Below are 24,141 nucleotides of genomic sequence, written 5' to 3'. Positions count from 1 at the left end.
ATTGGTTAAAAGACTATGAGACTGAGTGAAGTTTATGAGAAAAATAAATTTTGAATAAAGATTATGGTAAAATTAGATATCCAAGATTTAGATAAAAATATTCAAAGTTAGGGACAAAACATTGGAAATGCGTACAATAAGAATGGAAATAAGGAGATAAATTGCTGATTAAAGTTTCATAAATTTGGAAAGTAGGAGCGAGAGGCGTGAGGAAGTCCAAAAAATGAAGGAAAGCTGGCTATTATATGATGATAAATTTTACGTTTTTTTTGTTTGTTTTTTCTTTGAGTATGCTGTTTTTCCCTGTTTATTGTATTAAAAAACTCTTAATAAAAATTAAAAAAAAAACTCCTAGGGAAAATAACATATATTAATAAAACAAATGAATTTTTCAAAATTATAGAAATCAGCTGAGCACAGAAAAATAAGCACTAGCAAACAAAAGAACATATTTCAGAACTATAACAAGAGCCCTCCTGGGTTAGCCCAAAGGCCAAGCTGTTTCCCCATAGAGGTCAGCCAGATGTCTCTGGGAAACGTGCAAGCAGGACATTAAGGTAATAGTCTTTTGTCCCCTTCATCATGGAAGTAGGATATAGTCATCATGGCTAATAGTCATTGACAGCCTTATCCTCCATTAATTTATTGAATCCCCTTTTAAAGCAGTCGAAGTTCATCATTGTCAATTTCACTCTTGGATAAGTACCTTTTTTTGTCTGTTCTCAATCTTCCACTATTCCACTTCATTGGATGATCCCAGATTTTAGTGTTATGAGAATGGAAGAAGTGTAGTTGTACTACAGTGCTGTATAAAGGACTTGTGATATTGTCAGTTCTCTTTTCAGTCCCTTCGGTAGTAATCCATAGCATGAAATTTGCCTTTTTCACAGCTGCCATATACTGGTTTGGCATTTTCGTTGTGTTAACCACCATGACCCCAATATCCTTTTCTCCCATCAGTCACTGCCCCATCAATGTGTATGTGAAGTCAGGACTTTGTGCCCCAGTGAGTATCGCATTACACTTAAAAGTATACAATGTTAACTTAAGTGTACATTCCTTGTGTTGTCCAGTCAGATGTCAAGGATCTTTGTGAATGCTGCATAAAAAGCTGTACTCTCACAGAGGTTGAAAAGAAAAGGAAAAGTCCAAGGAAAGGAAAAGTTCAGAGAGTCCAGCAAGTGGGAGTCTCTTGTCCAAATAAATTTCTGCCAACTGCATATTAGTGGGTTTTCCTATTGTAAACCTTCCATCTGTTCAAGCTTTGCATGACAACCTGAGCAGCATCTATATGAGGATGCCCTGCAGTGCTAATGTGGGAGCTGAGTCAACTCTTACCCAAAATTTCAAGCCTTGTGTCCTGTAGACAATAGCCATTGGATGTTATTTTCAGCCATAAACCAATAGAAGCCGTGGGCAGTATCCAAAGAAGTACTTCTGTTAGCAGAAGGTATTCTGGATGCTGAGTGGAATTTCTTCTCCCTCTCACTACGCACCTCCCAAAATCTGTTCAGGGGCTTTCTTAATCCTCTGGAGGAGATTTGGAGAGGGCACTCTAGTGCACTAGTGGAAATGCTTGTGCTAGGAGGCGTACTTTGTTGGATTATTGCTGATGAGTTTTCCTTGCACTATGAAATCTTTGGGGAGGGGGTGTTGTCCCACATGCAATTGTTTGTTCTTCCTAACATTTTCTAAGTGCTTAAGAGTAAGTACAGTGTTTCAAATGTGACTCAAAAGTTTTTTTTTTTTTTTTTAAAAAGCTTTGAATTTATGAGTAGAAATTCTAATATGGTGATGTTATAAGAAGATAGTATTGAAAATAACAAATCAGTGAGGCTTACTTTGAGAAAACAAAATATTATTCTTGGCTTAACTCTTAAGGTTATGAGCAGAAATATACTTCATGCCTCCCTGCTGTGTGTGTGTGTGTGTGTGTGTGAGAGAGAGAGAGAGAGAGAGAGAGAGAGAGTTGGATATTCATTTTACAACATTGTTACTATGCCTTTTAATTAGACAAACCTTATACTAGAAATGTTCAGATATCTGTCAGAGACCATGGTAACTGATCTCTCAGACTCATAGACAGTAGCTAACATAAAATGATTTATTGTTACTGTAAATAGAAGTGCCCCCACACTAGCTTGCATCCCAGTGTTGGGCATAATTGTAAAGGTCAAGAAGTCTATGTGTATGTCTGTGGATCAGGAGAATTTTTTCACTGGCGACCCATATTAATTTCATATCGCACTGAAAATACTTTAATTATTTTAGGTTATTTGCATTAAGCAAGCAAATCTTCAAATTGGCTGTGTGCTGTTTTTGATGTCTGGCAACCATGTCTATAACTTTACGGAGCATGAAGATATGCTTATCTAGCTCATTTTCTCATATTGAAATATTATATCTTCTAATCTTGGTACATCAAATTTAACACCAGCATTTGTGTTTGCCTTTTCTGAGCAGCCTGCTAAAGTGAATTCAGTTGCAAAGCAAGCCCCTAGAGTGTTTGAGAGCACTTAACACGCAGTAATATAAAATTAAAGACTACACTATCATGTACCGTGATCGACTTACTGGTGCTTTAAGCAATCAAAGGAGATTTAAGGTTTTCTTTGCTTTAAGCCTGGGATACTCAGCGTAGTGTTCTCCAGATGTTGAGGACTACAACTCTTTATCAGCCCCAGCAAGAATAGCTAATGGTAAGGGGTGATGGGAGTTGTAGTTCAGCAAAATTTGGGTAACACTGTGTTGGTTGTGCCTGTTTTAAGCTTGGAAAAGCTGATTCACTCTAAAGGTGCCCTGTGTTGAGCAGAGAGTCACATAGGTTGTTCAAGTTGCCACCCAGACCTCTGCCAGTTTCTTCCTCCACATCCCAGTTTATTTTAGAAGTGCAAGCCAAACAGTTAACATCAGGCAATATTTAATACAGTGGTACCTCAGGTTAAGTACTTAATTTGTTCCGGAGGTCCGTACTTAACCTGAAACTGTTCTTAACCTGAAGCACCACTTTAGCTAATGGGGCCTCCTGCTGCCACCGTGCCGCTGGAGCACGATTTCTGTTCTCACCCTGAAGCAAAGTTCTTAACCTGAAGCACTATTTCTGGGTTAGCGGAGTCTGTAACCTGAAGCGTATGTAACCTGAAGCGTATGTAACCCGAGGTACCACTGTATTTAGAAAGGTTGGTGTACAACTCCCAGAAAATCAGATTCCTTTCTATGTGAAAATCTAATCAATTACATATAATTTCAGTTCACATAAAATATATATTCCTGAATGTTTAATTGATAATGGTGTGGATTCAGATGCTGCTTCCTACAAACTTCTAATCCAGTGAATGACTTCAAAAGAGGGGAGGAGGAGATTTTCATTAAATCTAAAATATCTTGGAAAGTGCATAATCTTTCAGTGGGAAAACATTATTTTTTCACATTTGTATCCCACCCTTGGTTCAAGGAATTTAGAGCAGAGTACTGCCCATTTACTACTCAAGGCAGCTTATGACAATTTAAAATCACAGCAGAATAAGCCCATAACTCGAATTTACTGAAATTAGGGTTGCTGCTTATATCAGCAGTTGGACCTGGTAGCTTGGATTTATGTAGCAAATTTAAGACTTAATCCCAAACGAAGAGAGAGATGTGGAATACTCCCAACATTTCTAGGGAATTGTAAGAATTTAAACAACCTCTGTAGAACTTTTCTCTCTGTTTTATAGAATTCAGTGGAGCTATATGGTGAATGCTAGATGTCAGAATTGTGTCAGAAAAGTATGCTATATTTTGAAAAAAACGGCATATCTTAAAACAAATAGGCTAAAATGTGTGTGTCCAGGTTTTTTTAAAAAAAACCAATAAGACAAATAGCATGTGTCATAAAAGGTAAAGGGACCCCTGACCATTAGGTCCAGTCGCAGATGGCTCTGGGGTTGCTGCGCTCATCTTGCTTTACTGGCCGAGGGAGCCTGGCGTACAGCTTCTGGGTCATGTGGCCAGCATGACTAAGCCGCTTCTGGTGAACCAGAGCGGTGCACGGAAACGGCGTTTACCTTCTCGCCGGAGCAGTACCTATTTATCTACTTGCACTTTGATATGCTTTCGAACTGCTAGGTGGGCAGGAGCTGGGACCAAGTAACGGGAGCTCACCCCGTCATGGGGATTCGAACCGCCGACCTTCTGAGGCTGTTTGACTTGTCTAATAATCTGGATAGGATTTCAAACATAACTAGCCTTCTGCTTCATGTATTGCTCTTGAAGATAGGCTGCCACCAATGTGAAGCAAACCTTCCCTCATCACTGTAGTCTTTGAATTACACAGCTGTGATTAAGACTCTTCTGTTTTTTATTTAACACTCTATTTTTATGGCATTAAGTAAAAGTTGGTTTTAATCTAGTGCTTTATGATGTCCTGCACAATAAAGCTTGTCCCCCATTATCAAGAAGAACAGGTGTAACAGCAGCAAATTGTAAATAATGTTAAATGTTAATATGTGCACTAGATAAATAATGTTAAATGTTAATATGTGCACTAGATAGATAGATAGATAGATAGATAGATAGATAGACAGACAGACAGACCAGTTGTGGTGGTGGTGGCGGCTGGTAGATTTTAGACCTGCAGCAAGGGTAGAAAAGGGATATTTTGTCCATGCATGTGATTCTGATCATCCTGATAAGATGAGGAGAGGGAGAAGCATGTACACTACCTTGAGTTCCTGGAGGAAAGATGGGATATAAATGCAATAAATAAATAAAATAATTACCACACCACCTCCAGCAGTTGATGCTTAGATTTTTAAAAATGCATTTTATATTCAAAGCCACATTTGATATGATGTCATATTTGGCCCTGAGTAACAAATTATTAAGAAACTGAGGAGTTTCTCCCCTTCCTCCTGCAAAAACATATTGTGACATTTTTCCTAGGTAAATATAAAAAGAGGAACTGTAATATGTCTTTTGCTAATATGTGATAGAATGTGCAGTCCTCAAACACTCTGTGTTTACTCTTTTATTTTAAGTTTATTTTACTTTGCACTTATTATACACATAGAAGATTCATGGAAAACTAAATATAATATGTTAGAACATAAATAATAATTTATTTTTCCCTTCTATTTTTTTCTATCTTTTAACATATTTTTAAAAAATAATAAGTTATATCTTTTTCTTTAATAAAAATGAATTAAACATAACAAAATAAAAATAAAGACAAAATAAAATAGAGATATAAATTCAAAGCAACAGAACTAAACAGATGAAAAAGCAGTTGCTGCCTAAAATTAAATCCCATCAAATGCTTTGAATAAAATCGTTTTACCTGACACCTTAAAGAAATTGAAACAGGTGCTATGCCCAAATTTCAATTCTCCTCCCTATACTCCCTTTTACTGAAGGGAGTATATTTACTATACTCCCTACTGAACTCCCTTTTACACTTTATTTCCGAACATCTGGAACATAATAGTACTGCCTTGGTTTTCTCTCTTCCAGTTTTTCTCTTGACCTTCTACATTCTCACTTTCTGCCTCTGCACTAAAGCTGCCATGATCTCAGCACCATATCCAAAGAACTCTTTTCTGATCTCATCGTACTTGAGATCTCTGCTGTCTTTGATACAGCCAACCATCTCCTTTAGTCCTACTAGAGCACCATATCTAAAGGACTTTTCTCTGATCTCATTCTACTTGAGATTTCTGATGCCTTTTCCTCAAGTCCCTCCATGACCTAACTCTCTGTGACTCACTTCTTGAGAGGAATTTAGAAGTCAGTGATTATAATGAAGACCTGAAAATTGCATGTACTTCAGCATTTTCATCACCAAGTATCTATGGGGATGTCAGGGAATTTCAATGAAAATGGAAACAGGAGAGGAAATTGCTGATGCTCACTTATTATCCCATGTCCGAAATGGAAATCAATCCAGTGAATATGATCTGTAATAATAGTTGCTCTTGCTCAGTCTGCAAATGATACGTAATTGTTTGTGGTATTTCCCCCATTTGCATTGCATTTCCTTCGCAATGGAATGAATGAGGTGGCATAATTTACATAAGTTACATAATTTCACCACAACAAGTTGAATAACATAGTTTCTGGCAGAAGATGAATTGCAGTGGAAGGGAAACAGTGTTGTATGTAATACAGGGCCAAATGGAAAATGATGTTTTCTTATGGAAAATATGGGGCCAAATGGAAAATGATGTCGTCCCTAATAGGAAGAGAAAAAGTTAATTGTGTGTTTGCATCAGCAGCTACTTGAGATAGAATTATGCATCTCTTCTGCAAATGCATGTTCTGTTGCTCCACTTTAAACAAATAGGTTCAGTATCTGCCTGGTTGGAATCTGCACCCTGGTTTCCCTGTGAGACCTTGCTTGCTTAGCTTGCACCACAGCAAGGTTTAACACTGGCTGACTCCCGTAGTTCAGGTTTGGAATGATCCAAACCCAGCAGATCCATTCCATGGGGCTTGTGGAATGATGAACTGATCCTGGGACCCAATGCCATGCCAACCCTGGCCCTGTCTGCTTCTGTCAATAAATATTTGGCCTGATTTTATCCTATCACTATTGTACAGTCTGGTTACTTTACTGCTCTTATGGGTCACATAATGCGCCTGTTTGGGCAAACAAATATCATAGCACTAGAAAAAAGAACAGTACAAATAGAGCTTATTTCTAATGCTAATTTTGTTGTGGGAGTTATAACACTGGAGCTTACAGTCACCCAATGAAATGATGATGATGATGATGATGATATACTAAATTTTTGTATACCACTCTTCATCCAAAGATCACAGGGTGGTTCACAACACAAAGATACAAAATGAGGACGCAAAATATATATAAAAAAACCCCAATCAAACCAATAGCCCCCTTCCTACAAACATGTTTAAAAAGCCTTAGATTGTTTAACCAGCCAAAGGCTTGGTATCCATAGCTATTAGCCACAGTAGGTAAGCTTGCCTCGGTAATGGACTGGATGAGAGCCAACAAATCAATGATAAGACTGAGGCCCTGTTAATGGGTGGTTCCTCAGACCGGATGGTTGGGAGGTCGCCTGCTCTTGATGGGTTTACACTGCCCCTGAAGGAGCAGGTTCCTAGCTTGGAGGTACTCCTGGATTCTTTGCTGTCGCTTGAGGCCCAGGTGGCCTCAGTGGCCCAGAGTGCCTTCCATCAGCTTCGGCTGGTGGCCCAGCTACGCCCCTATCTGGACAGCGATCACCTAACTACTGTTGTCTATGCTCTGGTAACCTCAAGGTTAGATTACTGCAAGATTACTCAAGGTTAGATTACTGTTATATGTAGGGCTGCCTCTGAAGATGGTGCAGAACTCAGCGGCCAGGTTGCTCATCAGAACAAAACGGTTTGAGCATATTTCACGATCCTGGTCCAACTGCACTGGCTACCAATTAGTTTCCGGGCCCAATTCAATGTTCAAAAGTGCTGATTTTGACATATAAAGCCTTAAACAATCAGGACCGCAATGCCTTAAGGACTGCCTCTTCCCATATGAACCTACCCGGACCCTGAGATCATCTTCTAAGGCCCTTCTTCATGTACCTCCTCCTTGAGAGGTCAGGAAGGTAGCAACACGAGAATGGGCTTTCTCTGCCAGGCGAAAACATTCCTTTTCAACCAGGCCTTTGCCTGACCTGACATCCTATACCCTTTTTAAAATGCTGGCTCTTTTCGGGTGGGGGTGGGTAATCTGGTTTTTGTTTTGATTTTATATAAGTGATTTTTAATGTGAACCGCCCTGAGACCTTCGGGTATAGGGTGGTATAGAAACAACAACAACAACAACGACTGGTGAAGCTGAAATATGAATAATTTGCACAAGAGACTTGAGTACAACGTAAAGGTGAGGTCTGAGCCACAGAACACAGGCCATCTCATTTGAACTCTGCTTTCTGTTCCAACAGTATATACTTTCAGAGAAGGCAAACTCTTTTCATTCTGCCAGACAACTTACGGTACCCTCCTCATCACTCCCTCTCCCTCTACACACATGTACATCCTTTCTTTTTTGTCACTTGGATGCAATTGTGCTATCTTTTGCTTTCCAGGATTATTGCCCAAACACACATGGCCCCCTCTTCCCTTATGGCTGTTCCATTTCCCTCCCATTTCTCCCCTCACAGATTACCATTCCCCTCCACCCATGGTTGCTGTTTTTTTGCTTCTGTCCTCATCCGCAAGGCTACTTAAGGAAGGGTGTCTCCCCCTTATGTTTGCTTAATTTTTTAGAATCATCCTCCTCGCTTTATGGCTACTTAGTGGTAGGCAGGTAGCAGGGCTGGGCGATATATCACTGTGTCATCTAAAAGCAGTCTGAAGTCCATATCGTGATATCAGTTTCATAATTTTTGACTTGGAAATATATCGTGAATCATGGTGTGTGTGTGTGCATGCTATGCAAAAATCACAATGTAGGAAAAACTGTGAAGCCAGCCAGTGCTTCTCTTGATTCCAGCAGCCCGTATTAACACTGCTGACTCAGCTCTCTTTTGGTTTGCTTGGTCCTCTTCTCTTACCCCATTCTCTAAACAGGCAAACCCACCTCTTCCTTTGTTTCTTTCTATTTGCCTCCCCTCCTCTTTGTATGCTGGCATCCAGTGAAAATACTCCTAGTGTCTCTCCTCCAGTCAACACAGCAGCCGGGGGCCTTAGCAGACAACATGGGAAAGCTAGCAAGGAGGAATTGGGACTGCTTCATCAACTTTATCCTTAGAATCCATAACAGAGGGGGAGGAAAAGTGTGCCTTGGTAGGACTTCATGGTCACCATGGTGCCCACAGGCATCACACTGGGGAACCCAGATCTGTTGTATGGGAATCAGATATTTGAACCAGGACTTGCAGAGTTATGCTACAAAGTTATGTTTTGAATGGGTCATATACCTGAATCCTAAAAAAACCAAAACTTGATAAGCTGCTAATGAACTGTTTTATACTCGTATGTTGTTTGTATTATGGAGATGGACTGAGAGTTACTGTTGTTCTCTTCTCTTGCCTATCCATATGTCCTGAGAATACCTAATTAGGATTTTTTTCTGGTAGACAATGCATTTATTTATTTCAGACAAATTTTACAATCTCTCCCTTCCCACTGCCCCATCAATTACAATGGAATGCAGTAGCGTTCTGTTTTGAATAGTTTCCTTTGTGAGTTATGCAAAGGAATTTAGTCTTTTAGTTAACTTCTCTTAATCAGCATTTGTCCATTTATTTCCCTTGAAATGTACAGTATGTCTTAAAATCCACTGGTGGCATAAACGTAACTATAAACCCATTTATGGGGGAAATAGAGATCAATTCAAGGGCTTTGTTTGGTTTTAAACCTCAGTCTTAGGGATATACTTGCTCTGAATAACCATAAACATAGACGTCTTTCTGTCTCTGGAAAGAATAGGTTTTTAAATTTGCATGGCAAGTCTCATTTGCATTATAAACACATTGTAAATGAAACAGAGAAAACCTGTTGAAAGTACAGTACAAGAAAGAGAGAGGCATATTGCATTTCCCCAAAACATTACTTGGGAATTTTTTTTGTAGGGTCCTGAAAGACTTAACTATGCTTCTGAAACATATAATAGGTCTTAGGTGAATGTAGTTTTTCTTCCATGTTTTTACTGTATTGAGATAATTTTAAGGAGATAAATTCCCTCCAGTTCCTAGATTTATCTTTCCCTCAGTATAGATGCATACAACACAAGCAACCTATTTAATATTGATTTAGTCAGACATCTCCATCTAGTGGTGATTTGTTTTTAAATTCACAGCTTGTGTCCACTGATCTCTCATTTAGCACTGCCCGGGTGGGAAAAATGGTCGACATTTCCCAACATCACACCATTAAGTTGGATTTGTGGTGTTGCAAAGATATTTAGGATGTTTTGGAGATCATTCTCTGAGTGTGCACACTGTATGTTGTCATCAGCATACTGAAGCTCTATGACGGAAGTTACAGTAACTTTACTCTTTGCTTTTAACCTACTCAGATTAAAGAGCTTTCCATCTGTTTGATATATGATTTCTACCCTAGTGGGGAATTTCCCTTTGACAATATGTAGGATCATGGTGATGAAGATAATAAATAGAGCTGGGGTGATAACACATTACTGTTTAATGCCTGACTCCACTGTGAATGGTTCACTTTGAGAGCCATTGTTATCTGCAATTGTTGCCATCATATTATCGTGAAGGAGCTGAAGGATGTTCACAAATTTACCTGGGCAGCTGATTTTCAGAAGGACAGTCTACATGGCAGTGTGTTTTACAGTGTCGAAGGCCTTAGTCAGGTCAATAAATGCCATATACGGGGGGTTGGTTTTGCTCTCTGCATTTTTCTTGAAGCTATCAAGCAGTGAAAATCATACCCACTCTCCCCCTAGAGGTCGCAAACCATTTTGGGATTCATGAAGGATATCCTTGGATATAGTTAGGGGATGGTTTGCTAAGATCCTTGCAAGAATTTTGTTGGCTGCAGCTAATAAAGAGATGCCTTGATAATTTCCATAGTCCTTTCTATCACCATTTAAAAAAATAATAATGATGATTTTGGCATCGCTAAAGTCTGGTGGGATCTTCTCTCTCCCCCAGAGTTTTTCGATGAGCTTGTAAAGTTGTTGTGTAAGTTTAATTCCGCCCACTTTGAAGATTTGTGAGAGGACCTCAGCAGCTACGGGTCCACAGATGGTCTTTGTGGCTTTAAAGAAGACCCATGCATCATGAGTATCTGCTAAGTGCTGGATCCCTTGAGCTTTTTTTATCCACCAGGTGTTCTTTAGTTCTCTGGTTTTTCTTTGAACCTCAACCTTAGCATTGGCATAGGTTTTTTCTCTTTAGTGGCACAGTTTCTATCTCTTTGCCAGATCTGAAAGACCTTCCTTTTTTTGTTGATAATGCATTCAATCTCGGTGTCATTCCCATCAAACCAGTCCTGGTGTTTCTTGGTTTGGTATCCAATAGTTTGTTCACAACTTGGTCCAGTGTTCCTCAATATTGTCAGGGAACTCTGAAAGCAGATGGCCCTTAAAGAGTCATTTGGAAGCAGTCCCACTTATAAGATCTTGAAGGGTTTGAGTGTTCATTTTGCGCCTTGGTTTCCTTCCTTGAAGCCTGCATTGAGATATCATTTCGATAACCATCATGGAACATATTAATCAGTTATCTGTCCAGCAGTCATCGGCACTCGTCATCGCTCTGGTAAGGAGAACATCGCGGCAATCTTTGGCTCAGACAATTACATAGTCTAAGAGGTGCCAGTGGTTCTGAGGGTGCTTCCATGATGTTTTAAGAGTGTGTTGGTTATAACAAGTTTGTGCGCTTGACATACAGTGGTACCTCAGGTTAAGTACTTAATTCGTTCCGGAGGTCCGTACTTAACCTGAAACTGTTCTTAACCTAAAGCACCACTTTAGCTAGTGGGGCCTCCTGCTGCTGCTGCACTGCTGGAGCCCGATCTCTGTTCTTATCCTGAAGCAAAGTTCTTAACCTGAAGCACTATTTCTGGGTTAGCGGAGTGTGTAACCTGAAGCGTATGTAACCTGAAGCGTATGTAACCCGAGGTACCACTGTATAGTCAAAGAGTAAAATTCTGTTCTGGTTGCTTTTGCCAATTCCTTCTTTCCCAATAGTCCCTGGCCACAGATCGGAATTTTGCCCAACTCTTGCATTAAAGTCACCCAGGAAGCTAATTTTATCCTCCTTAGGCATCTCTGGTAGGATGGCATCCTGCTGAGAATAATTTTTTTCTTTAATGTCTTCATCAACATCCACTGTTGGTGCATTAGCATGTAAAATATTTGTCTGCTGGTTTTTGGTGAGCTTTATTTGAAGGGTTGAAAGTCGCTCATTAATGCCAATAGGGACTTCTGACAAGAGCTTTATAAGACCATTTTTTATAGCAAAACCTACGCCATGTATTCATCATTCTTGTTCAGATAGACCATCCAAGAAGAATGTATTTCCTTCTTTTTCTTCCTTCAGTTGTCCCTCTCTTGCTCTTTGAGTTTCTTGAAGTGCTGCATTATTGATATTAAAACTTTGCAGCTTACAATGATGACACTCCTGCATTCGGGATATTCATTATCTGTGTTATCCAGCAAAGTCTGTATAATCCATGTTTCAAATTTCACTTGTCTTTTACGACCACTGGGTGGTGACACCACTGAGTGTGGTAATCCATTCAGGAGAAAAAGAGGCAGACTATGTTTAGCCCTCCTCCCCCTTTTCGGGGTGAAGAGAGTGGATCCTAAATAGGGCTGCTCAGTCGTGGATACAGCCGGGCTACTCAACTGCCTCATCCTTAAGTCAGAACGACTGAATCTGTATCCACCACTGTCAGGGAACTGACATCAGAGCGAAAAGCGGAGGCAGGGCTCCAGAGTGATGCCGGAGAGGGAACCAGTCGGGGGGGGGGGGGAAGGAATTCAGCGTGACACCAATAGAGAGGAGATGGAGGAATCGGTGTCAGGGCTCCAAGACCCTTCAACCGAAACCAGCGGAGAGAGCGCTGGCACGCCCTTGCCATCCCCTTACTTGCGCAGACGCGTTCCGCGCAGAGAACATAGGCGGAGACTTGGGGTCAAGCAGCTTTTATGCTGGAAGAGATTCAAGAAACGCCCACTGGCAGATTCTGCAAGTGACTAACAGGTCACGGAGGGCGAGCTCTAACCCTAAACATGTTTGAGCAAACCATCTAATTGAAGCAGAGGCAGTATACGCACGAGTAACCACACTATACCATTACAACCACCCATGTTCATGACTAGGGGCTTCCAGGTTTCATGGTTCTGCCCCCATTATCATTTGCCAATCGCCATGGGGCTTTTGGGGGGATGGGTGAGTTGGGCTTGGGGTGTGTTTCTGGAAGACGCCTGTGAGCCTTATGTGTGGAGATCAGTGTACACTGACCAATGCACAGTCTTTGCAGTAAGGCTCTATTCTGATGGCATGAGTATCAAGGTGACTGGTAGATTCTTATTTGCTGCAGCCTTCATCTGCCGTCACAGCCATTGTAGTATTTCCCTTGTTATCTTCCGCCTGTTCTGCCATTGGGGACTTCTTAAATCATTATTTGTCTAGCTCTTCTCCCTTGACCTTACCGTCTTGCTGGGAGTACGATACTCCTGACAGTTTCGCTCACAAGGATCACAGGAACGTGCAAGCCCACTCACCACTACAAGGTGATGATTCAGAGAGTGGGTCATCAACAACTTGGGCAGTGCTACCAGAATTACTCAAGCTGGAGAAAATAAACATCACAACCTCACTGAGAGCAGTTGCTCGTGAAATATCTTATAAATCTGCTTCTGTCTCTCAACTTGCCTGTCACAAGCTTTATACCTTTTTCTGTAATGGGAACGCTCTATGATTTTATTGTCACCTGCAGTGTGCCTTTCTGTTATCTTAAATAGATCAATCCTGCACTGGTAGTAATTAGCTTTTGGTAGCTGTCTTGCTGGGGTACAAGGATGGGGGAGTGAAACGGCTGATGTCTCATTAAAACAAAAGATGTGAACTTCATTGCTGAAACCTGAAAAGAACTAGATAAAATTGGGTTGGGGGGCGGAGTAAAAAATAATGAAATGGCAGGACAGGACAGTATGAAGAGGCTATTGTACTTGCACCTTAAAAAAAGACTAGGTGACTGCTTAATGAGAATTGTGATGGCTGTGTGTGCATCCCTCAAGTGGAATCATTCATTCATACAAATAGTACCTCCATCTACACACCTCCTATCTGCAAGTTTGGTCCTTTCTCCTGAGATGATAATTCCTGAATTGCTGACCTAGGTGTGTCACGAACTGGTGTAAATTAGGTCCTAATATATTTGTTTGCATTTCTCTTTTCTTTTTATAACCAAAGACTTATTGTGTTTGGTTATGTTTGGTTGGAAAAGTGAAAAAATGCTCTGGGGCTCATATCTGACTAAGTAAAGGTAAAGGTAAAGGTACCCCTGCCCGTACGGGCCAGTCTTGACAGACTCTGGGGTTGTGCGCCCATCTCACTCAAGAGGCCGGGGGCCAGCGCTGTCCGGAGACACTTCCGGGTCACGTGGCCAGCGTGACAAAGCTGCATCTGGTGAGCCAGCGCAGCACACGGAAACGCCGTTTACCTTCCCACCAGTAAGTGGTCCCTATTTATCTACTTGCACCCAGGGGTGCTTTCGAACTGCTAGGTTGGCAGGCGCTGGGACCGAGCAGCGGGAGCGCACCCCGCCACAGGGATTCGAACCGCCGACCTTTCGATCGGCAAGCCCTAGGCGCTGAGGCTTTTACCCACAGCGCCACCCGCGTCCCTGACTAAGTAATCATAGTCAAAACAAAAAAAATTCCTTCCAGTAGCACCTTAAAGACCAACTAAGTTAGTTCTTGGTATGAGCTTTCGTGTGCATGCACACTTCTTCAGATACACACGAAAGCTCATACCAAGAACTAACTTAGTTGGTCTTTAAGGTGCTACTGGAAGGAATTTTTTTTGTTTTGACTATGGCAGACCAACACGGCTACCTATCTGTAAGTAATCATACTTTGACTTAAAGGCCATTAATTTTAGGGGGCCTGTTCTGAGTATAACTAAACATTGGATGTCACCCTTTATAGAATTTTCCCATCAGCAGTAGTGTGTTTCATACTATTATTATTATTCTTTTTCTAGATCCCCCCCAAAAAAAAAGATCACCACTTACATTTTTATTAAGAATGCAGTTTTGTATTGAGGCAACGGGCGTATTGACTATACAGATACATCAGTTTTGGATTTTGATTCAAAATAAAATGTTAAAATGCCTCAGCAAACAGTGCAGTGTTGTAAATTATTATAAAAAGTGGACATGTCTACAAAATGAAAAATCCTAATTATTTTTTTAAAAAAGGTATAAAAAATTTTAACCACAGTAGTTAAGAAACAAGAATCTTCAGATTCTCAGCTTATAAGAATTGTCTGTTTTCTTTTTATTGAAAAGCCACTTATCAAATCAGGAAATCCAAAGGAATGGAAGAGCTACTGTATGTGATTGTCCTGATGCATAATAATAAAATGACGGACCTTTTAACTTAATAGTTGATTGATAGTATGATCCCATTCATGTCTACTCAGAAGTAAGTCCCACTGAACTCAGTTGGTTTTACTCTTAGCTTTATAGGATTGGAGCCTAAAACTGCTGTAAGCTTACAAATCTACCACAAGCGTTCACCTTTTCAACTCTTACCACAAAATTGCACAGTTAAACGGTATCATTTCACTGTTATAATGTGGAACCGACATGGCTACAAACGCCATTATTGAAATTTGTCGTATCATAGTAATAGAGCAGAACTATAACTGGTGAAGTATCTTGGGTTTCTGTGTTTGGCAAGTTGCACATTCTAGCTTTAAAGGTCTACTGCTGAATGAGGTTTGAAAAGTGTTGAAAAGTGTTGGACCATGCTTAATTTTTTAAAATAATGCATTGCAACAGTTTTGTCTGCAGGATTGATGAGCTTGCTATCATTTCCCTTTCTTTACCAATGAAATTTTAATCCTGTTCTGCATGTAAGTCAATCAATCAATCAATTTGTTACGATTAATAGACCAAAAATAAAAAAAAAACATACAGTACAAAAGAATCTCAGAGCAAAGGAGATTTTTCTCATGTTATACTTTATTCTCATGTCAAGCTACATTAATCTCAAATTGGTCACTGAAGGTAGTCTTTCAGGTGGTGAGTTGTTCTCTTGTGTCAAATCTGGGTTCAAATGCAGATCAGCACACAAGAGTCACAGTCTGTCAGTTCAGTTAATACTTTATTCACAAAAAAATGTCATACATCTCAGCAACACTTCCCAGCAGGTCTTGCCCCTTTATAGCAGTTGCCAGGACTGACGGTGCTCACCTTCTACCAAGACTCCTCCCCTGCTGGGTGTTTCCCAAGCAACCTCCAACTGTGTCTGGCAACCTTTAATCTCTGTTCTGCTTTACACATCATCCTGCATGTCCTTGGAGACAAGGAGAAGGGGAGCTAATTGCATTAGGAGAGGCAAACTCCTGTTGCAGTCTCTTACCCCACCTCCTCTGCATCAGCCTCTGAGTCTGAACTGCTCCCTGTCACCAGCTCTCCTTGTTCACTAAATTCTGTTGCCTCTTCAGCATCCAACAACTCCTAATATTCTTCTCCCTCTGACCTCTCCACAGAATCAATTACTCCTTTTTTGCATTACCGACAATAGGAGGTCTCACCCAAAAAATTTTCCATGCAAAAAACAATTTTAGGAAGAATCCATTGTTGGTATTAGTTCAGTTGTGTAGAAAGTCAAGAAGTTGCTGCAGCTGGATTTGCCTTCAGGCCAGGTCTTCCTTGGAGAGTGTGCCAAACAGAGTGGATCATCACAGCAGTCTGTGCTAGGCTCCATGCTCTTTGACAGTTTTATAAATTACTTGAATGTTGAAGAGTGTATAGATGTGTACGAGGGATGCTTTTCAAATTTGCAGATGATCCAAAGCTGGGAGGGGTAGCTGACACCATAAAATACAGAATCAAGTTTCAAAATGATCTTGGCAGGCAGGAATGCTGAGCTTAAACAAGCATGATAAAATGAACATAATTGTAAAGTTCTGCATTTAGGTACAAAGCATCAAAGGCACAAGTATAGGGTGGAGGAGACGTGGCTTGGCACTAGTGCATGTGAAACAGATCTAGTTTTAGTTGATCACAAGCTAAACATGAGCCAGCGCTGCAAAGTGGCTGCTAAAAACAGAAGTCTAGTGTCTAGATCACAAGAAGTAATAATTCCACTCCATTCTCCACTAGCCAGGCTGCATCTACAATAATCTGTCATAGGAACAGAAGAGCTTTGCTAAATCAAACCAAAATGTCATCTAGTCCAGCATCCTCTTCTCACAGCAGCCATATAGATGCCTATGTAAAGCCCACAAAGAGGACCTAAGTGTGACAGCAGTCTCCCCACATGTGACTCTCAGAATTAGTATTCAGGGACATTGTGCCCCTGACAGTGGAGGTAGAACATAGCCATTGTGGCAGAGAGCCGTGGGTAGCCTTATCCTGCAAGAAATATTGTCTAATCATTTCAAGCCATCCAAGTTTGTGGTGATCTTTTGGGAGCAAATTCCATAGTTTAAACTTTGAACAAAGCCTTAGTCAGAAACAGGAAGTTTATATCAAAATAGTGGAAAACAGTGATGAATATCACAAGTCTAATTAAGCTACTTGGAAAGGAATACATTCTGTTCCATCTCCAATAAGTTTGTAGCTTCAAAACTACTCTTATATGGTGGCTCTGACATCACTATAACCTTATTAAACGTGTAGCTCTGTCAACTCACTCAAACTTGAATGTGTAAGTATATTTGAAAATGCTACCATGTAGGCCCAAATAGCCTTTGACCTAAGCGCCTGAGTTCTGACATTTATCCTAGACATTTTCCTTGCCTCATTCTTCCAACCAAAAAGATACAGAATAGGTGGGAATGATCAAGAACAATAGTATTTTATCTTTTCCTTCAAGAGAAGAGTATCACAGGCATATACCACATACTGGCTGCGGGTGGCGCTGTGGTCTAAACTACTGAGCCTCTTCGGCTTGCCGATCAGAAGGTCAGTGGTTTGAATCCCGTTGCTCTGACCCAGATCCTGCCAACCTAGCAGTTTGAAAGCCTACCAGTTGCAAGTAGATGAATAGGTACCACAGCGGTGGGAAAGTAAACAGCATTTTCGTGCGCTCCTGCACTCGTCACGGTGTCAGTTTGCGCCAGAAGCAGTTTAGTCATGCTGTCCACATGACCCAGAAAGCTGTCTTTGGACAAACACTAGCTCTCTCGGCCTGAAAAGCGAGATGAGCCGCCACAACCCCATAGTCACCTTCTGCCCGGGGTCCTTTACCTTTCCTACCACACACTATAAGAGGAGGACTTTATTGTCTTGATTATTTTTGCTGGAGTCATTGCCATTTAATGTTTTGTTTCTCTCTAGCATTTTTTCACACTACAGATGGTTTTAATGATTTTCTCTTACACCCGTGCAATTTAAGATGTGTCTATGAATTCCCTTGAGTTACAGATTGTTCAGACACCCTATTACACAAACAGCTGGGCATGCATGTAGACAGATGGTTGACCATCTATATGGATCAAGTGTGGGTTAGAGATTAGACCAGAATTCCCATCTGAAAACAGTAAAATGGCTCCTAGTCCTGATGTTACATATCAAGTACAGAAAGGCTGTACCATCACAAATCCATCGCTCCACTGGATTAATTTTCAGATGTCAAATAAGGCAAGAACCCTTAAAAGACTTTATTTTGGTCATTTAATTGTAGCTATGAGCAAAGGGAAAGGTGCATTATACTTCTTTATATTTTACGGGGAGCAATGCTTTCTTGAAAGGAAGAAATCCATATTTGGTGGTTAAATTGAAATTCCTTATTGGGGTGGGTGGGAAATTACATTCCACAAGAGTGAGGCTTGCCATGGTTCATTGAAATGCTATTATTTGGGGCAGTTTCTCCCCAAGGTGCTGAGTGAAATAAAAATGTTGGATGACAAACTAAATTTTAGACTGTAGTAGGGGACAGCGTAAGACTAAGCAATTGGAATATTGCTTGCCCTAGACTTAAAATACTGGGAGCAGGCTGTACGCTAGGTAGAAGGAATCTTACTAATTTGGGTTGCTTTACTCTGTCGTCAGTCCATCTTGACTTGTAGGAGACGGGCATTTAGTCTGTGCAAAGAACGGGTCTCAAGATTGACCCATGCTGTAGGATGGCTGAGTCGCTGGAACCGAAAGGACCCCCAGAATCCAGGTGCTAGTTATACTCAAGACTTTGGTGAGGATTGGTTTCGTTGTTGGATTTAGAAATTGACTGTGATTATTAGGCTAGTCATACCATATGTATTTCCGCACGGTTCTCGGAAACTTTACGTGAAACAGATTCATTGTGGAGGTTTGATAGCGATAGTATGTAATGTGTTTTTAGTACTCTTAATAGGATATGCCCAGCATGTTCATATATTTTTTTTGACACATGCGTTACGGAGCTTTCTATAGCCTTTTCAGGACTTTTTGGCTATTTTCTACTGTTGAAGTTTCATGCAACGGAAGACCATCTGTTGAGTACTCTCCATTTTAGTTAAACTCCAAGCGAGCTTCTATATAGATACGACGGCCCTAAATCATGCCACTAAATTCTTTAAAGAAAATATTTTTGAGATGTTACAAATAAAACACAGCAAAAAGTCAGTCTTGGAGCAAATCTATAATGTTATGAAAATATTTTTAGCAAATTGAGTTTTCTTCCAAATATATTTTTAGTTTGATTATCTAAGGTACAAAAACTTAGTAAACTACAAATAAATGCCCTCTATGGTTCAACAGATTTATAGATTAACAACGCTTTCTAAATGATATTTGGAAAAGAGATGTGTTTCTTAGGATCTTTTAAAGATGAATCAGATGAACTGCAAAAAATTATCTTATTGGTGCAATAATATGCATTATTAAAAAAAACCTCATATGCAGAACCCTTAGCCCACACACACACACACACACACACTGCCTGAAAATTGTAGTTAACTGAATATTTGAACTTGTCTGTTACGTAAATAAAAGGTAAAGTTTAACTCTTTAAAAATATTTATTTTATAATAAATCCTAACAGCAGGGCAATTTAATAAGCTACTTTTTCAAGCCTATCTATTGAAACAGTCATTCCTGTTTTTTCAGGCTTAAATTATAATACTAAATTTCACACTAAAGTTTTTTAATGGCAGTAATTATGTAGTTAGAGCTTCAGTAATATATATGCTTACCGTTTATATATATTTATTCTGATAGTAGCACAAGTGTATTCATTTTTTCTATAATATTTATTGTGTGGGGACATGTCCTGCCACTTTCTGAATGTATTAGGAATATAATACAAAACATGTTCAATAATGTATGGTGTACAAGTATATTGTATGAGGTATAAATATAAATGAAGGTATTGAAATATGAGATTTGGTAACACTAAGTTCGGGTGACAATTTGGCCGATCGAGTACCATGTAAATGTTCCAGTGCTTGCTTTTAAGCTTTATAGGTTTATTCATTCCAGTGTTTTTTTCCTATTCAAAAGCAAACTGATTCCTTTTTGCTATGCAGAATCTATTAAACTAGAATATCCTCTCCTCTTCAGGATTCTTCGAATTATGTCTCTGCTGTGGTGGTAATAATGTGAGGAGTCGGAACATATGGCATAAACATCAACTGATATTGTTTGCCATTTACACTCAGTATGTGTAATGCAATAAGAATGGCACCCAGAGCCATGTGACCTATCTTCCAGTCGTGGATGTAGCTGTGTGTGTGTGTGTGTGTGTTTGCGTGTTTGTGTGTGTGTGTTGTTTAAGCAGGGAAAACGTGTAAATGAAATTTTACAAGACTGTGTATAACACCAGAAATGACTACTTCACTATCCTTTTTCATGATCAGAACGATATATTATTTGCATTTTGGTATGCTCCAAAAGGTAAGATTCTCTTATGTCATCCAGTCTGCTGTTATGGAAGTGAAACAGGTTTCTATCATCTCCATAATGTTGTTCTTTCACCCTTTACAGTAGTGACTATAGTATAAAATTGTCTGATTGGTTTATAATTTAAATTGAAACAAAACTTTGTGTTACAACAGAAGTTAACAATTGAATGTTCTGTTAAATTATTTTGTCACGTTTTAAAAATGTGTTACATTACCGAGTGATTGCGTTTTTATGTGTACATTTTACTTGTTGATATTTAGGCACTGGGCATCAAACTATTTGAGAAAAGTGAAACTGAATCATAAAACATGAGCCTAAGTTATCTGAACATAGAGATTTTCATGTTTCATTTCTGGAAAACAAGAGTTATGAAATCTTATAAAATTATAAACAAGTATATTTCTTTTTATTAATATTTGAATCTTATATATATTTAAGATTCAAGCGTTTCTTAAAACAAACAGTGTAAACTTAAATACAGTTATACGTAAAATTCCTTTATTTCTATGGGACAACTGCTCATAACTGAAAGTATACTGCATCACAGTTTTAGAATAATACTACAGCAAAAATAAATGCATTTAATCTAATGTTAGATTAATAGGAATACTGATACATTTCCAAACTTTTTCCAGCATTTTCATAATATAAAGGAATACCAATATTCACCTAAAATTCTTTGGAGAGATAGAGTTAGGGGTAATAACCTTTTGCTACTTTCTCTTTCTGCTGCTTTCCCACGCAACTCTATGGAATTTGATATTTTGAACAAAAGTCAGGTCTGCTTTTCAACATATTATACTCAGTTATCATTTTTGCTAGCAGCAACTGCAAACATTTTTATTAGTAGTAGTAGTTATTAATCACCTTCCACATTTATATCTCAAGGAAATAATAATAATAATAATAGCAGCACAAAAATAACAAACAACACAGAACGGTAATATTTCAGAATCTCATCTACATGTAGTTAACAATGAAAGCTAGAATGGGAGAACATATCAGTATAATACATGTTTTAAAATTTATGATACCTATTTCATATGAAAATGATGGGTTCAATTTTTAGTATTGCTAGCATATGTTTACAAATTCAGGAGTAATTAAAAAATGTGGTTTCAGAAGGTAATGGCTAATCTTTATTTTATGCTTAGTTGCAGTGAATTATATTTATGTAATTTGTACCAGGACAGCACTGGAACATGTGCTGTTTTTTATTTAGCTGTACAATCATGTATTTGTTTTGTTTCTATACTCGCAGCAGGCAGATTTGAACATTTTAACGTGCTTAATCAAAAAACGTGCTTAATCAAAAAACACAGTCGCTAACACAGTTTCAGTCACTAGTAAGGTTTGCATTTACTGATCTGAAGGGGTTTCCCTTAGAGAGAGACCCTTGGCATATGCAGGAAAGCTAGTTTTTAACCCCCACCCCAAACCTCGGGATGTAAGGAGGCAGGGATTTCCACCCCATCCTGTGTTTGTGAAAGTCAACACTGTTTCCCTTCCGCTACAATTTGGCTTTGATTAAAACCCTCATTATTCATCTCACTATCTGTGATGGCCAAAACTAACGCTATTTATTCTATAATTAATTTCTAGGGAAATGTCAAAAATAATGCAGATAATAATGTATTTATTTATGTATCATTTGCAGACCACAGAAACAGTAATAGTAAATATCGCTCATATTCACTTGTGTAATTTCCATTCATTGCTTTGGATGAACATGCAAATTGTGAGCAATTTTTGCTCACATTTCCATATCCAACAGAATTATCTGACATTGCTAACTAAACCACAGGTCCCAAGAGCTGAAAGTTATGCTGAAAAGAAACAGCCTGGTGCTTGCTTCCCATCAGCCTAGGACACAGTAAGAGAAAAGAGTTGACTAGGGATGACGAGCATGTATCCTTTGAGTTCAGTTCGCTGCACTACTCCTTAGAATTACTGGAACTGTGAGGCAGACAGATGATTTGCAGTTTAAAGGTAGGAAGACTGCTTCCCCACCCCACCAGCTCTCTTAGTCTCAGCTAGCACTGGTCTTCTTGTTTACTGCCCCTACAAAGTCATTGGGCAGGAAAAGTCTCTGCTAGGCATCAGCTACAACCTGAGTCTCAGTTCATGGCTGCCACTAGCTGCTCACCAGCTATATGAAGCCACAGACCAAGCAAGACAGCAGTCTGCCAAGCAGTTGCCAATTTTTAATTTAACATTGTAGTGTCTTATATATGTTAGTAGCATATTTAAACAGCTTGTTTGTGACTGGACTAGCCTCTTCTGCGGCAAAAAGCAGCCACTGAACAGAATACGCTGTTTTCCTGCTAAATCTGCTATTTGCCTCTGAAGAGCAAATATGTGCAAATAGCAGACTTAGGGAGTATTTTTGGCAGGAAAGATTTAACCCCCTTCTTCTCTGCAGCCCTGAACATCACTTGGCTGGTTTTTGTTAGTAAAGAGTCAAAAGCATGATATTTAAACACCCACTAACAAACAGGTAGGAAACATGTTGCTTGGGAATCACATGCACTCACAGCCTCATTTTAATATAGCTCCCAAGGCTTCTTGTAGGTATCCCATTCTCAGTTAACAACTAATGCACCATGTAGTTTGGCCCCCAGCTTTCAAGCTTCTCCACCTATAGAACTGAACCCATAGTAAATTGTACAGGTAAATACACATCTGAGCCATGCTTTGAAAGTTCGTTTCTAAAAAGTAGCTTGTTCTATTTCAAGTTCATCTTGTCCACAAGGAACTAGTTCCAGTTTTTCCTTTTATAAAAGGAACTGGTTCAGTTCAAGTTTATCCAAATGAACTTTTTAGTTCATAAAAAGTTCTTCCTCAGCAATTTCCCCCCTAGCATTCAGAATGTTGCAAGCTGTTGTGATGAAAAATCATGGGTCACAAATAATAAGATGCCTGACAGACAGAATGTCAACTGGTGAAGCTTTCCCTATAATTGTATTTCCAGACCAGAAAAGCCTTGCTTCTTTAATTTGTGGCAGCTGCACAGCTGTTAAAGGCACACAGTTTCATTCAGTATGTTCCTGGACTTGTGTATGTGTCGCTGCAAGCTGCTTCTATTGGAAGGGAGTGAATCTCTTTAGCAGGAAATGTCTCACATTCCGTCACAGCTGAAATTAAGGTGGAATTCATATAAGTTTTACTCAGAGTAGACCTATTGAAATCAATGAACCTAATTTTGTTATGTTAATTTCAATGTGTCTGCTCTAAGTAAAACTTAGGTGACTAAGTGTCCCGAACAACAGCTGAGCCTCTGTATTTACCTAATAAGCTTTACAGTGGCACCTCAGGTTAAGTACTTAATTCATTCCAGAGGTCCGTACTTAAGCTGAAACTGTTCTTAACCTGAAGCACCACTTTAGCTAATGGGGCCTCCTGCTACTGCCGCGCCGCCGGAGCCCGATTTCTGTTCTCATCCTGAAGCAAAGTTCTTAACCTGAAGCACTATTTCTGGGTTAGCGGAGTCTGTAACCTGAAGCGTATGTAACCTGAAGCGTATGTAACCTGAGGTACCACTGTATATGCCTCCACATTTTGCTTTCTAACTTTTCTTATAGATGTCCCATTGACTTTAAAAAACAAAAGAAAGCTAAGTGT

The 24,141-nt window shown here is 39.5% G+C and overlaps 1 protein-coding gene across 8 annotated transcripts in view; it reads left to right on the top strand.

The window, feature by feature from the left end:
* Positions 1 to 24,141, top strand: part of RBM20 (RNA binding motif protein 20) — a 111,578-nt gene that overhangs the window by 52,277 nt on the left and 35,160 nt on the right. Inside the window, exon 1 of one of the 8 annotated variants that reach the window (XM_079976066.1) lies at positions 20,208 to 20,511. The exons of 6 other annotated variants lie outside the window; for them this stretch is intronic. The gene's annotated coding sequence lies outside the window, so the exon portion shown is untranslated. Of the gene's footprint in view, positions 1 to 20,207; positions 20,512 to 24,141 lie in introns of those variants that run through there. One more of the 8 variants, XM_079976069.1, reaches the window with a different exon arrangement.

The sequence above is a fragment of the Podarcis cretensis genome (genome assembly GCF_951804945.1).
Source record: "Podarcis cretensis genome assembly, chromosome: 5".
NCBI lineage: Eukaryota > Metazoa > Chordata > Lepidosauria > Squamata > Lacertidae > Podarcis > Podarcis cretensis.
Note: the sequence above shows the minus strand (reverse complement) of the source record. Positions and strands in the feature narration are given on the sequence as shown.